Raw genomic sequence first — 12,043 nt, forward strand, 5'->3', positions numbered from 1 at the left:
TCATTCCTCCAATGTTCATCTTATTTTTTTTAGAACCAACTCGAGCCCCCGAGCCTGTGTGTAAATTATCTTCCTCATATCCATCAAGTTGTGATCAGCCATTGCTTTGTGATCGGTTATTGCATTTTCCCCACCTATTAATGCTTCATCGCAGTTTATTGAACATTTCCGTTGCTTCTGGTTGCTGAGCACTGTCAAACTTTATTGCTTTTATTTTTATTGGCGCTATAGCTTGAGCATGAGTATGCGTTTTTCCTTTTTGAGTTTATTCTTTTCTTTATAGAGTGATTCGATTTTGGCCAAGAGTTCAGCTTCGATTTTGCTCGTGTTATAGACAGAGGAAACATTATTTTGGGCCTATGCGCGCCGAATGGGAGAGTTTGATAAGAATACAGGCTATTTGACCATTCGAATCTTCTTTAATCGCCTATGAAAATCCTGCAAAATGTCTGTGCAATGGTACTATTTTTGCAGATCTTTCATTACCTGTATTAATTAATTCTAGCTGAACATAACCTTGGCCTGGAAATCATGTTCTTTCGTATTTTTCGAGATTTCTCTTCCATTGAGCGGTGGTTCCACATCTAACTTACTAACACTGAAGCTCTCCCTTCTTCGATCAGATTTGAGATTTTCCTATCTGTTCTACTTTAAGCACATGGAAGTTGACCGGCTGTCAAGGTAAGCTAGAGATTTATTAAAATGAACCGTTTTTGTTAAGCCTGCTGCCAAATCCTTGCTTTTTTTATCAGGAATTAATCCGTAAGTATCAGACGTTTGACTGAAAGAGTAGCATTTGGCATTGTGATTCTTGAGTTTAGAGAGGAGCTCTTTATTAGTGAGCTGCTTTCGTCGCTAATTTTCCCAACCCCAACCCCAACCCCAACCCCCAACCCCAACCCCAACCCAACCCCAGGGATAGAAAAAGCAAGTGAAGATGATGATAATTAAAATGATAATGATAATTGTGAATGGTAATTAAAATGATTTAATTTATTGCAATTTCGAATCATAATACTTTGGGTTTTGGGGAGCACCAATGTGGGTTTTCCCTGAAGAGCTGCTCTCGGGTAAGGGCCTGACTTGGTGAGAGATATACTTCAGCCCATGATTATTGTATGCCTGGACAGCAACCGCAAAATACTTTCGATTTCAATGAATTCTTGGTGAAAGTGAATTTATAAGGGATGGAGCCTGGAGGGTGGGTCAATAATCCCTTTGATTCCGTGAGACTCGGAGGCAGGCTATAGTGACCGCTACTGACTAGTCTACTATGCTTTGAACGTATGATTCCTTCCTGAGAATACCGCATCCTGGCTATTTGCGATGCTCGCAGGTTGATTATCTATATTATAACATCATCATTTAAATCACTCTATATCTTCATACTATATACAATTTATAATGCGCTATTCATGCTATCACTAACTATGTATATACACTATTTATACCTGCCATCTTCGATATCTTCACAATAAATAGGGAATTGCTTCTTAGGATATAAATAAACGATGCATCAGATTTTGGGGGTTTAATTAAGACATATTCCATTCCGGCACGGACTTCCATAGCAATGCCAGTCTGCATAACACGATGATGCCTTACAAAAGTTGCCCATGCAAACCTGAGGAGAATAACAGTCCCTGTTCGTTGAGCAGTACCCGTCAGATGTTGAGATTTTAACGCATTTATTTTCATAGCAAGAAAAACCAGCTGCACAAGGGCACTAGTTTGGAGGATTGACGATTGTTGTAACGCATTCTCCATACTTGCATTGGGTTCCGGCTGGGCATTTTACTAAACTACAAATATCATGGCAGTTTCCTCCAAGGCAGTAGAACCCTAACTCGCATTTTGTAATCGAGCAAAGATCCACAGGGGCTGACGGAATGCATCTGTCAACGGAAAAATAATATCCACTCTCGCATTTCTCTATACAAATACCATTGTTGCATTTTTGGCTGGATGGACATGAAATGTCTCTACAGGGATCGAGCATCAGGCAGTTCCCATTCTCACATCGCTAAGTGAAGGGGTTGCATGTTCTTGGGACTTGACTGCAGGGTTGCTCATAAACATAGTCAACTATATCTCTCTTGCATGCCTAGCAGGTATTGAGGAAGTCTAGTTGGATGCCAGCTCTTGTTACTGCGCAAGCTGTGGTCCTAAATTGGTCGGCAGGATTGGCAGCGAGAAAGGGGCTATAGCCAGGACAGACATTATCCTCAGGCTTCGTATTTGAACAATAAAACCGTTAGATTCTCGGCTGAGATCTGCTGCAGAAGAAATCATATTTTCTGAAGCAGACACCATACTAGCATGTATCGAAAGGATCAGAGCATTTTATATCGTTGCATGTTGCTAGTCTGCATTTTCCTGCATCGCATGTTTTGCCGAATCCGCAAGGAGAACTGCTACTGCATTCAGGGGCTTTTATTGCCACGCATACATTATCCAGACATTATTGGCCTGCGCTGCACCCGAAAGTCTGACAAGTTGGGATTGCTTGACAATTGCCATTAACGCATTGAAAGCCGTTTTGGCATGTGATTTCTTGGCAAGAACATGGGCCAAAGTAGTAGCCCCTCATGCCTGCATTACAGGCCTCGCATGTGTAAGTTACATTAACCCATAATCCAGCATTGGTGAGCCCGCAGTAGTGGGGAGTGGGGTTGGGATTAACTATTGGCCTCGGACATTCAAGATAGAGTGGGTTTAGACATGACTCAGCGCAGGTGTACTTCAGATCGGGAGTGCTAAACTGATAATTAAATGGGCAGGCCGAGAAGACAGTGAGAGCGAGTATAGCTAGTACTGTAATTTGAGCAGTTTGCTTGAGCATTTGCTGATTTTAATATTATTAGCCAAGATAATTAAAACAGCGTTTAATCTCAATAGCAGATGAACCCCCGAATTTCCATCTTCATCGCCTAAAAACCAACCCAAAACGGAAACTACTCGGCTTTAATTCAGGGCAGAAATAATAGTTAAAATTGATAATCAAAATTTTATCAGCGGACTCTTTCGCAGACATCTACTGAAAATTACTCGGATGAGTAACTTTAACGCAGCTTAAAATAGATTACTCTATCAACAGTTATATTTTTATTCATATACTTTCAAATATTCAGAAATGAAACGTCATTCAAAGAGTTTTCACGCCAAATAAACAAGCATAACATATAGAAATGATCATTTGACTCCAATGTAATGCTGGATACAAGGCAGCATTTGATTAATTTGTTGCTATAAATGTTTCGATTTGAATTGGACGAGTGCTGGTGTGGTGTTGCTATATCCTTATCATTGAACATCATTCAGATTACAAGATATGAACTATAGGAGCAAATTTATGAATGAATAATTGGACATAAACCATAATATATGTATGTGCATATCAGCATCTAAGCCTATACAAGTAGTGTATCAGATGCATATAACGTGCATCATACATTTGCTCATGTGAAAATGAATGCCAAGACAAAGACTAGCACGAAGATGAATATAAATATAATTATGAATACAATCAACATCCTATTATAAACAATCTGGCACAATGAATAATGCAGCCATGAAATATATTTACAATTGCTTATAGTGAGATAGGCATATTATATATTCGATTACAAATGAGTTCATTGATTCTATTCCCCACCAACGAGTACACAACCAGCAGCAAGGTATCACGATGGGTCACACTTATAGTCTTCAGAGTAAATCCAACGGTTGATGCTGCCCGAAACGAACACTCTACTGGAGAACCTGCAGCACATCCTCAATAAAGGCCATCCCCTGCAGCAGCCCTACGTATTACATCGAATATATTCCAATAGGCATACAGGAACTTTCATCGATACCCTCATGCGCTGCTCACCATTGTCTGCGATCGGCTCAGCAAATAATAATATGAAAATCAGGTAATTATCGGCGAATCACTCAAGCGCCTTATGCGTAAAACCAAAAAATAATAAACTATTGCCAACATTGGCACCCTCAGCAAAATGAAGCATGACCATTCGAGGCCTTTCCACTCGGGCCATAGGCCTGATAAAATTATTTAGGACAAAGCTTACACCAAAAATAGAGATAGAGACAATAAGAATTAGTAAGAGATGAGTGAACTTGTGGTATAGTCCCAGCAAATTGACCTCATTTTTGGTTCTACCCTCGACGCCCTTAGCAACTGGACCTCCATCAACAATCAGCATCTCGTCGAAATTGTCGAAGTTGCCGTTGAAATGAAACCCAAGGCTCAGCTCACCCCCGATAGCTCGACCTCCACTTCCAGCAATCGGCAGCAGCTGCTCAAGACGCTCTAAAAAACCATCCTTGCGATGGGCAAGCCTTCGCAGCCGATCATATCGAAGATTATTTCTGGCAGACTCATTCCCACCTATATCAAGTATACTGGGCAGGTCATCCGTGGGGAAATGATAGACATCATTAAAAGGATTATAGCCGACTCGGAGTTCGAAGCTAAAAAAATTTGGCTGGAGGAAATCCTGCCAAAGCTGCTCGAGAGGCTTAAATTGGAATACATTGAACTGCATTTGCAGGAAAAAATATACGAGACGATTTATGATGAAAACTAGGAAATCGGCTGTATGGCACTCGGAGTCGTTCTCAATAACGTAAACAAGTTTAGCTTTGAGGAGCAGGGCAGCCGGATAGTGAAGCTTTTCATCGATTCGCTTACTTCGAAATCAGAGAGAATCGTGCTGATGGTCACTGAAATCATGGGCGAAATTTATGAGAAACTGCAGTACATCATTCTGAAAAACGAGGCGAACTGCCTGAGATTCTGGAAGTCCTTCTTGGAAGTGGCAGAGTCCAAAAATGAAAAAATCCTAAATAACTTTATATATAACTTGCCAGGGATTCTCTTCTTATCGAGTAAGTATCATAAGGTCGAAGCTATGTGCGAAGTGTATGCTTAGCTCTTCTATAACCCTGAAGCAGAGGTTGGATTGCTCATCAAGTACTTTCATAAAATGGTCATAATGTTCCCCACCCAGAGAAAACTACTCAAAGAAACGGCATACTCCCTCTTATCATAGGTCTTTGATACTTTGCACTCCAATTCCTCGAACAGTGCAGTCGAACTATCGTAATAGTCCTTCAAAATCCTTGATTGCTTCTTTCTTCATATTCCTGAATCGTGTGAAGCCTTTTTTGAGTAAGCAGAAGACTAAAAACTCGAGGTGAAAACCGAATCGTAGAGAAACTAGCAAGCCCTCAGCACCAGCAGCTACAACAACAACTACGATTTGGAGAATAAACAATTCGATCAGACCTTTGTGGAGTATCTACAGAAGTACATTGTGCTGTGCTTGAACAAGAAAAATGGGCTATATACTTTCAATCTCTACTCGAGCATCCAGAAGTGTTGCGATTATTTCCCGACGAGCTATATAGAGCAAGTGCTCATCCCCAAACTATACTACGCAATACGCACGAAGACCCCACACCCTGAAAAGGTGATGATCATCATTGTGAGTCTACTGACCAAATAGATACATTTGATTAATAACTATGCTAGCAAAATCAACGTGGAGCTGTCGAAGTCGACCAAGAGCTATGAAAGAGAAGCAGCTTTGCTATTTTTTTACTACTGTACATTTTGTGTTATCTTAGGCCATAAAAACTTTTCGATTGAGCTCTTCCAGGAGTTCAAAATGGGTGAGAAGTATCTACAATTCAGTAACGAGAAGACATTAAGAAACAAGCTATTATTTATTCAGCATGCCTTTGAAGTCATGTATTATTTCACTCGATAATAGAAAATATAGTTCAATATAATCCTGAACAAGCTAAAGAAGGAGTACATGGCGCACTCCACCCACGCCAATCTCAACGACCGAGAAATCTAGAATCTGCTGAACACCTACGATTTTACCGAAAACTAATCCAAAAAGCAGGAACTACTTAAAAAAAGCAAACGGCTCCGAGAGTCTGAGAAAAATTTATCAAAGAAAACAGGCTCCAATATATGTAGCGGCTTGGCTGTCCCCAGCAAAAAGTTCATATACCCGAACCGCCGAGGGGCACCTGGTTCGAGCATCAACGGCAACTCCACGGGCTCCAACACTTTAATGAGCAACAGCGATATGGCATTCAAGGATCTGCGGAAGGATGACATTTTAAAGAAAAGAATAGACTAAAAAAGCAAAAGCAAGATAATTGTGAAAGAAATAAAGTAAATCGGAGCCGGCAATAAACGGAAAGCTCCTCCTGTAATTATCAACCGCAACGCTCTCGTCAATAAAAAAAACTGACTGATTTTTCTACTTAATAGTATTCTATATTATTCTTATCCTGCTTCATCATTATCAAATCTACATAGATATAGAATAGCAAGAATAATGCGAGTTATCACTTCTTGTTATTGAAGTTGGGGTTTCTTTTATCTCGCGACTATTTAGCTTCGTTGCTGTCGACTTTTAAGGATTTCCAATCAGAGAACTCAATCTTGTTTTGAAGTTGCTGTGCATATCTTTTCGTCGTTGCGACACCATCTTTTTCGCTGCAGATAATTCTAGGTAAGAGCATGCATACTTATTGTTTTTCAAGTTATCTGCGACACTGCTGCTGATGTAAGGTTCGTTGTATTAATGGAAGATTATTCCCAGCAAAAGAAGAGATTATCCAACTTCTTCCTCCCAACTCTGCAGCTGCTCTGCGGAATTGGGGAAGTTCTGAACAGTTATAACTGAACGGCTTTTTATGGCATCAGTCTTTGAGATCCTAAATATTTATTTTAGCAGTATCCTGCTGGAGAGTATGCCGGGAATCGGCTTATCTAATGTTAATGGTTATTTACTTATTTTAAGATAGGACTCAATGAGCTCAGAGTAGAGCCCATTCGATTTGATCTACTTCTACATCAGGTTGATGAAAGATATGATGATTGTCTGGTTCGAAGGATCAGGAATCGCAATTTATGGCCCACATAGTGTACTCACAAAAATCAAGCTTTTCTCTAAGATTTTAGGCCGAGCATTGAAATTTTTCGAACTGAAAAATTGATGGATTTCGGAGGGCTTTTTATTGGTTGCTGCCATCAACAATCAGCAGAGACCCTTTTTCTTTATATAATAGGTTCATTTGATTTTGGTCATTTTTGAACTTGGTCACTTTCTCTTGAACCTATTAACTTTTGATGGATGGGTCTATTTTGAGAATTTTTTCCATCAGCAAATTTTTAAATTTATTTTCAGGCAGCTCGAATGACAGATACCCTAGCACGTCGGTTTCCCATCCGAAGAACTTATCCCACTACTTGGCATCTGCGACAGATCTCGGATAGCCGCTAATGAGGAAACTGCCGTCGAAGTCATGCTTTTATATTTTGCGACGGATCAGCGATTAGGACAATATCCGGAGTGATTTATTTGTTTTATCTCTACAGCTTTATGATTTGTAGGCTTTCGGTCATATTATTTTTGTACCTTGCCTCCATGATAAGCCCAGCAGGAGTGTAGTAGTAGAGCCCATACTTTCTGACCAAGTCGTCGCAGAGGTTCATTCGTGGGCTTGGTCATCGAAACGGGCGAAGAACACTTTAACGGGTTTTGGGGGATGCAGCATATTCGCATTGAGATAAAGTTTGGCATTTTTGTAAGTTAAGTCGGCGTCCTCAGCGCTGGCCAGCAATTGAAATGTATTGCTTATTGGACTGGTAGTATTATTTGATTTTAGCGTGCTCAACCAAAAATATAGTCGATCATTTCTGCTATCTTCTTGTGCAGTTCTTCGGAGGGCTGCTTGGGAATGGAATCTCATGCGCCTTGATGCCTGCCTCCATCATCTTTTCCTTCGAGATCTCTAAGTAAATCATGCCCCTGAACTCTATATCTGCCTCTGCCAGTTCTCGATGGAATTCCTAAACGTCTGAAATCGTGGTGGGAAACCCGTCGATCAGGAATCGACGAATCCCGCATGATGCTATAGCCTTTTTGACGAGCCTCACAACGAGCTTGCTGTCGAATTTCTCATTGTTTTTGAAGAGCTATTTGATTTTCTCGGCGGTCAGGGCCCTCCTCGCTCCTGCTCGAACTGAATCATGTCGTAGCTGGAGAGGTATTTAAACTTATAATCTCGGATCATGAAATCAGCAATTCTACGTTATGGCTGTTATACTTTTCCTTTATTCGACGCGGGGCCCCCACTGAGAAAGAACACTGTCGGTTGCCTGGAAGTCAGAAGTTTGTTCACTGTCGGAGTAATAGCCTGCCTTATTTATTAAATACTTAAGAAGATGTGCAACCCATTGCTGTAATTATTCGATGAGATTTAATATGTTTGATCATACTAAATTGGGATTAGCCCGATGAAACTTACATAGATATTAAATTTGTAACAGTCTCAGAGTTGTGGTTTGCATGCAAGCTGCAATATCCGAATGAATATTAAAGTTTGCCCCGCAGTTAATAGGGAGTAGAATATTGAAATAATGTTTAATAGTTGCTTTGCTTTGGGTGCATTAGAGGAATCGATTTGAAAGATCATATCTGTTAGCAGCATAAGATGCCTGCATTGCACACATGTAAGACATTATAGGTCAAGTATTTTAATAAAATAGAGAAATAATATCAGCGATGTTCTCACGATATATGGTATTTAAGCCATCAGTGGTGTATAAGATATGTATATTCAATAAAAATATCATTTAATTTGAATGGCGCACGGATCCGCTCCATCCTCTAGCTCAGGTGACACCAATACCAGCAAGATGATTCGAGATTTCATGCTCGGAGGCACATCGGGAGCTATTGCTAAAACTCTGGCTGCTCCTATTGAAAGGGTCAAATTGCTCCTCCAAACTCAGCAGAATAACCCCAGACTCAAAGACAACCCCTACAAAGGTATTGTCGATTGCTTCAGCAGGTGTGTCAAAGAAGAAGGAGTCGTATCTCTCTGGAGAGGCAACTGGGCAAATGTTTTGAGATATTTCCCAACACAGGCTATCAATTTCAGTGTGAAGGATGCACTTAACAGAAGTTTGCTTGAGGGAGTCAACCCGAAAACTCAAAAAGCTTCATTCTTCTTGAGATCTCTTCTCACAGGAGGGCTAGCCGGCAGCTTCAGTCTTATCTTCGTCTATCCTCTTGATTTCGCCAGAACCAGACTCGGAGCCGATATCGGGAGATCCGCATCCGACAGGCAATTCAATGGGCTTTTCGATTGTTGCAAAAAGATTCTGTTAAAAGACGGAATTACCGGACTTTATCAAGGCTTCACAGTGTCAGTTGTCGGAATTTTCACTTACAGAGCTTTCTATTTCGGGTAAGCATTAAATAATCATTTAGAGGCTATGACGCAGGAAAAAGTTTCATTTGGGGCAACCCCGAGGAGCAAAAGAGCGCCCCTTTTATGGCAAAATTCGCATTTGCTCAAGTCGTGACCTCTGCTTCCGAAACTTTGGCATACCCTCTTGATACGATTCGAAGAAGACTGATGATGGAGAGCGGAAAAGAACTCAGCCAAAAGCAATATCGTGGCACAATCGACTGCGGCAAGAAAATTTTATCAACCGAAGGAGCCACCGGATTCTTTAAAGGCAATTTGAGCAATTTTTGGAGGAGCATCGGTAGCTCATTGGTCTTGGTTCTCTACGATGAACTTCAAACACTTTTCGCCACTCAAGCCAAGCTGTGATCGATGTATCAGTTAAAGTTAACAACCATATTGTTCCTCAGCACATTGCCCTCAGCATCACAAAAGCACAGGCATATACACATATGTATAATTCTGTCGTCTTTGATGCGATATCAAGGACTCACATGCTCAAATATTCTCCATAATATGATTTATAACATTGTGAGGCGATAGCATCTAATTTAATATCAGTTCAATATAAATGTTTGTTGCATATATATTTGCCTTGTTGGTTACATCAGTTTCTTAATCCTGGCAGGTTAAAACAGATCAATATTTAATATTTGGAGATATATAAATGCTATGCATTCTCAATGATGTATAAATTTATGACGTTTATATAAATGATATGTATAACTGTATAGGTTTATATATACTTACTCATTTCGTTGTTTGAATTACTCGCCATATAAATCAGCGAAATTAACCCTCGAAGATCGTCTTGTGGAGTGTTTTCGTAAATGCTTGTGGCAATTTGAATCTTGGTTTTGGAACTGCTCCTTCCTACAGTTGTTTTGATTGCATTTAAGTATCATAATTTCCAAGCAGTGCATTACTTGGGCTGTATATTCTTTTTGTATTATAGAACCCTTAAGAAATTTGATAATCCTCCGAAAGCGGGGGAAGAGAGAAGTCATTTTGTTTCTGCGAAATTTCACCTATCTAATGAATAGAAGGCATCATTCTTTCACGATAGTTTCCTTTTTAATCTAATTGTGTATCAGAACCATTATTTTTAAAGCGAGATGGAGGTTTTTCAATGGGCATGAAAGGATATGTTTGCCCTACGCTTTGATTCATCTGCCCTAAATTTTGGTTTATCTGTCCTGCGTTTTGATTCATCTGGCTTATCTGTCCTGCGTTTTGATTCATCTGCCCTAAATTTTGGTTTATCTGTCCTGCGTTTTGATTCATCTGGTTTATCTGTCCTGCGTTTTGATTCATCTGCCCTAAATTTTGGTTTATCTGTCCTGCGTTTTGATTCATCTGGTTTATCTGTCCTGCGTTTTGATTCATCTGCCCTAAATTTTGGTTTATCTGTCCTGCGTTTTGATTCATCTGCCCTAAATTTTGGTTTATCTGTCCTGCGTTTTGATTCATCTGGTTTATCTGACCTATATTTTGATTCATCTGCCCTAAATTTTGGTTTATCTGTCCTGCGTTTTGATTCATCTGGTTTATCTGACCTATATTTTGATTCATCTGCCCTAAATTTTGGTTTATCTGTCCTGCGTTTTGATTCATTTGCCCTAAATTTTGGCTTATGTGTCCTGCATTTTGATTTATCTGCCCTATATTTTGATTCATCTGCCCGAAATTTTGGTTTACTTGTCCTGCGTTCTGGCTTATGTGTCCTGCGTTTTGATTCATCTGATCTATATTTTGATTCATATGCCCTAAATTTTGGTTTATCTGTCCTGCGTTTTGATTCATCTGCCCTAAATTTTGGTTTATCTGTCCTGCGTTTTGATTCATCTGATCTATATTTTGATTCATATGCCCTAAATTTTGGTTTACTTGTTTTGCGTTCTGGTTTATGTGTCCTGCGTTTTGATTTATCTGCCTTATATTTTGATTCATCTGCTCTAAATTTAAATTGGGCTGCCCTAGATTGTGGTTTATCTGTCCTGTGTTTTGGTTGATATGTCCTTTATTCTGATTTAAATTATCAGGCAAGATTTGATTCGAAGGTAATTGGCCCAATGCTGCTCCAAATAATGAATATTTTTGGTTGTTTGCTGAATTGTTTTGTAGATTTGTATTCACAAAATTTATTTACTCTACTTTAATCTCATTGTTGCTTCTCAGATCATTTCCTCCTTTATTCATCTGATTCATCTGATTATTTGGAGTTTCTGTCATTTCGGTGAGCATATTCATGCTCATAGGAAAATTAAAATCTTCATTCAATGCTTGCTCAGTGATTTCATGTTTATTTTTTCCTTCGAACATCATTTCAAGGGGATTGTTTTTTCCTGTGAATAACCTATTCAAGAGGGCTTGATCTCTATTTCTCTTGCGGGTACACACATATGCGCTGTTGGTCATTTCATAGGTAACTTCGAACTTTTGCTAAACTTTTTCATAATTGGGGTAGACCATTGAATCGGTGGGCAGTTTAAACAGCTTCATGTTCAGCTCTTACATAGGCAAGAGCATATGAATGATCGAAAGTGCTAAAGAGATGTAGATGGGGATCGACCAGTAATCAGGGAAGAATTAGATTTGAAAGTTTTTAAGAGCAAGATAGACGATGTACTCTCCTAATGTCAAGATAAGTGGGAAGTACTCGAACATTTCGATTGCGGAATCATTGATCATTGAGGATACTGTGTTGGGCACTGAATAGATCTTCCCGAATAAAGCCTTTTCCAAAAAATAATTG

At 39.6% G+C, this 12,043-nt stretch overlaps 1 pseudogene; it reads left to right on the forward strand.

Annotated features, from left to right (window-relative positions):
* Positions 1–8,677: 8,677 nt before the first annotated feature.
* Positions 8,678–9,289, forward strand: LOC148298670 (ADP/ATP translocase 1 pseudogene; annotated as a pseudogene).
* The last annotated feature ends 2,754 nt before the right edge of the window (positions 9,290–12,043 follow it).

Source organism: Brachycentrus maculatus, unplaced genomic scaffold, assembly GCF_059751285.1.
Source record: "Brachycentrus maculatus isolate JH-2025_06_01 unplaced genomic scaffold, ASM5975128v1 h1tg001761l, whole genome shotgun sequence".
Taxonomy (NCBI): domain Eukaryota; kingdom Metazoa; phylum Arthropoda; class Insecta; order Trichoptera; family Brachycentridae; genus Brachycentrus; species Brachycentrus maculatus.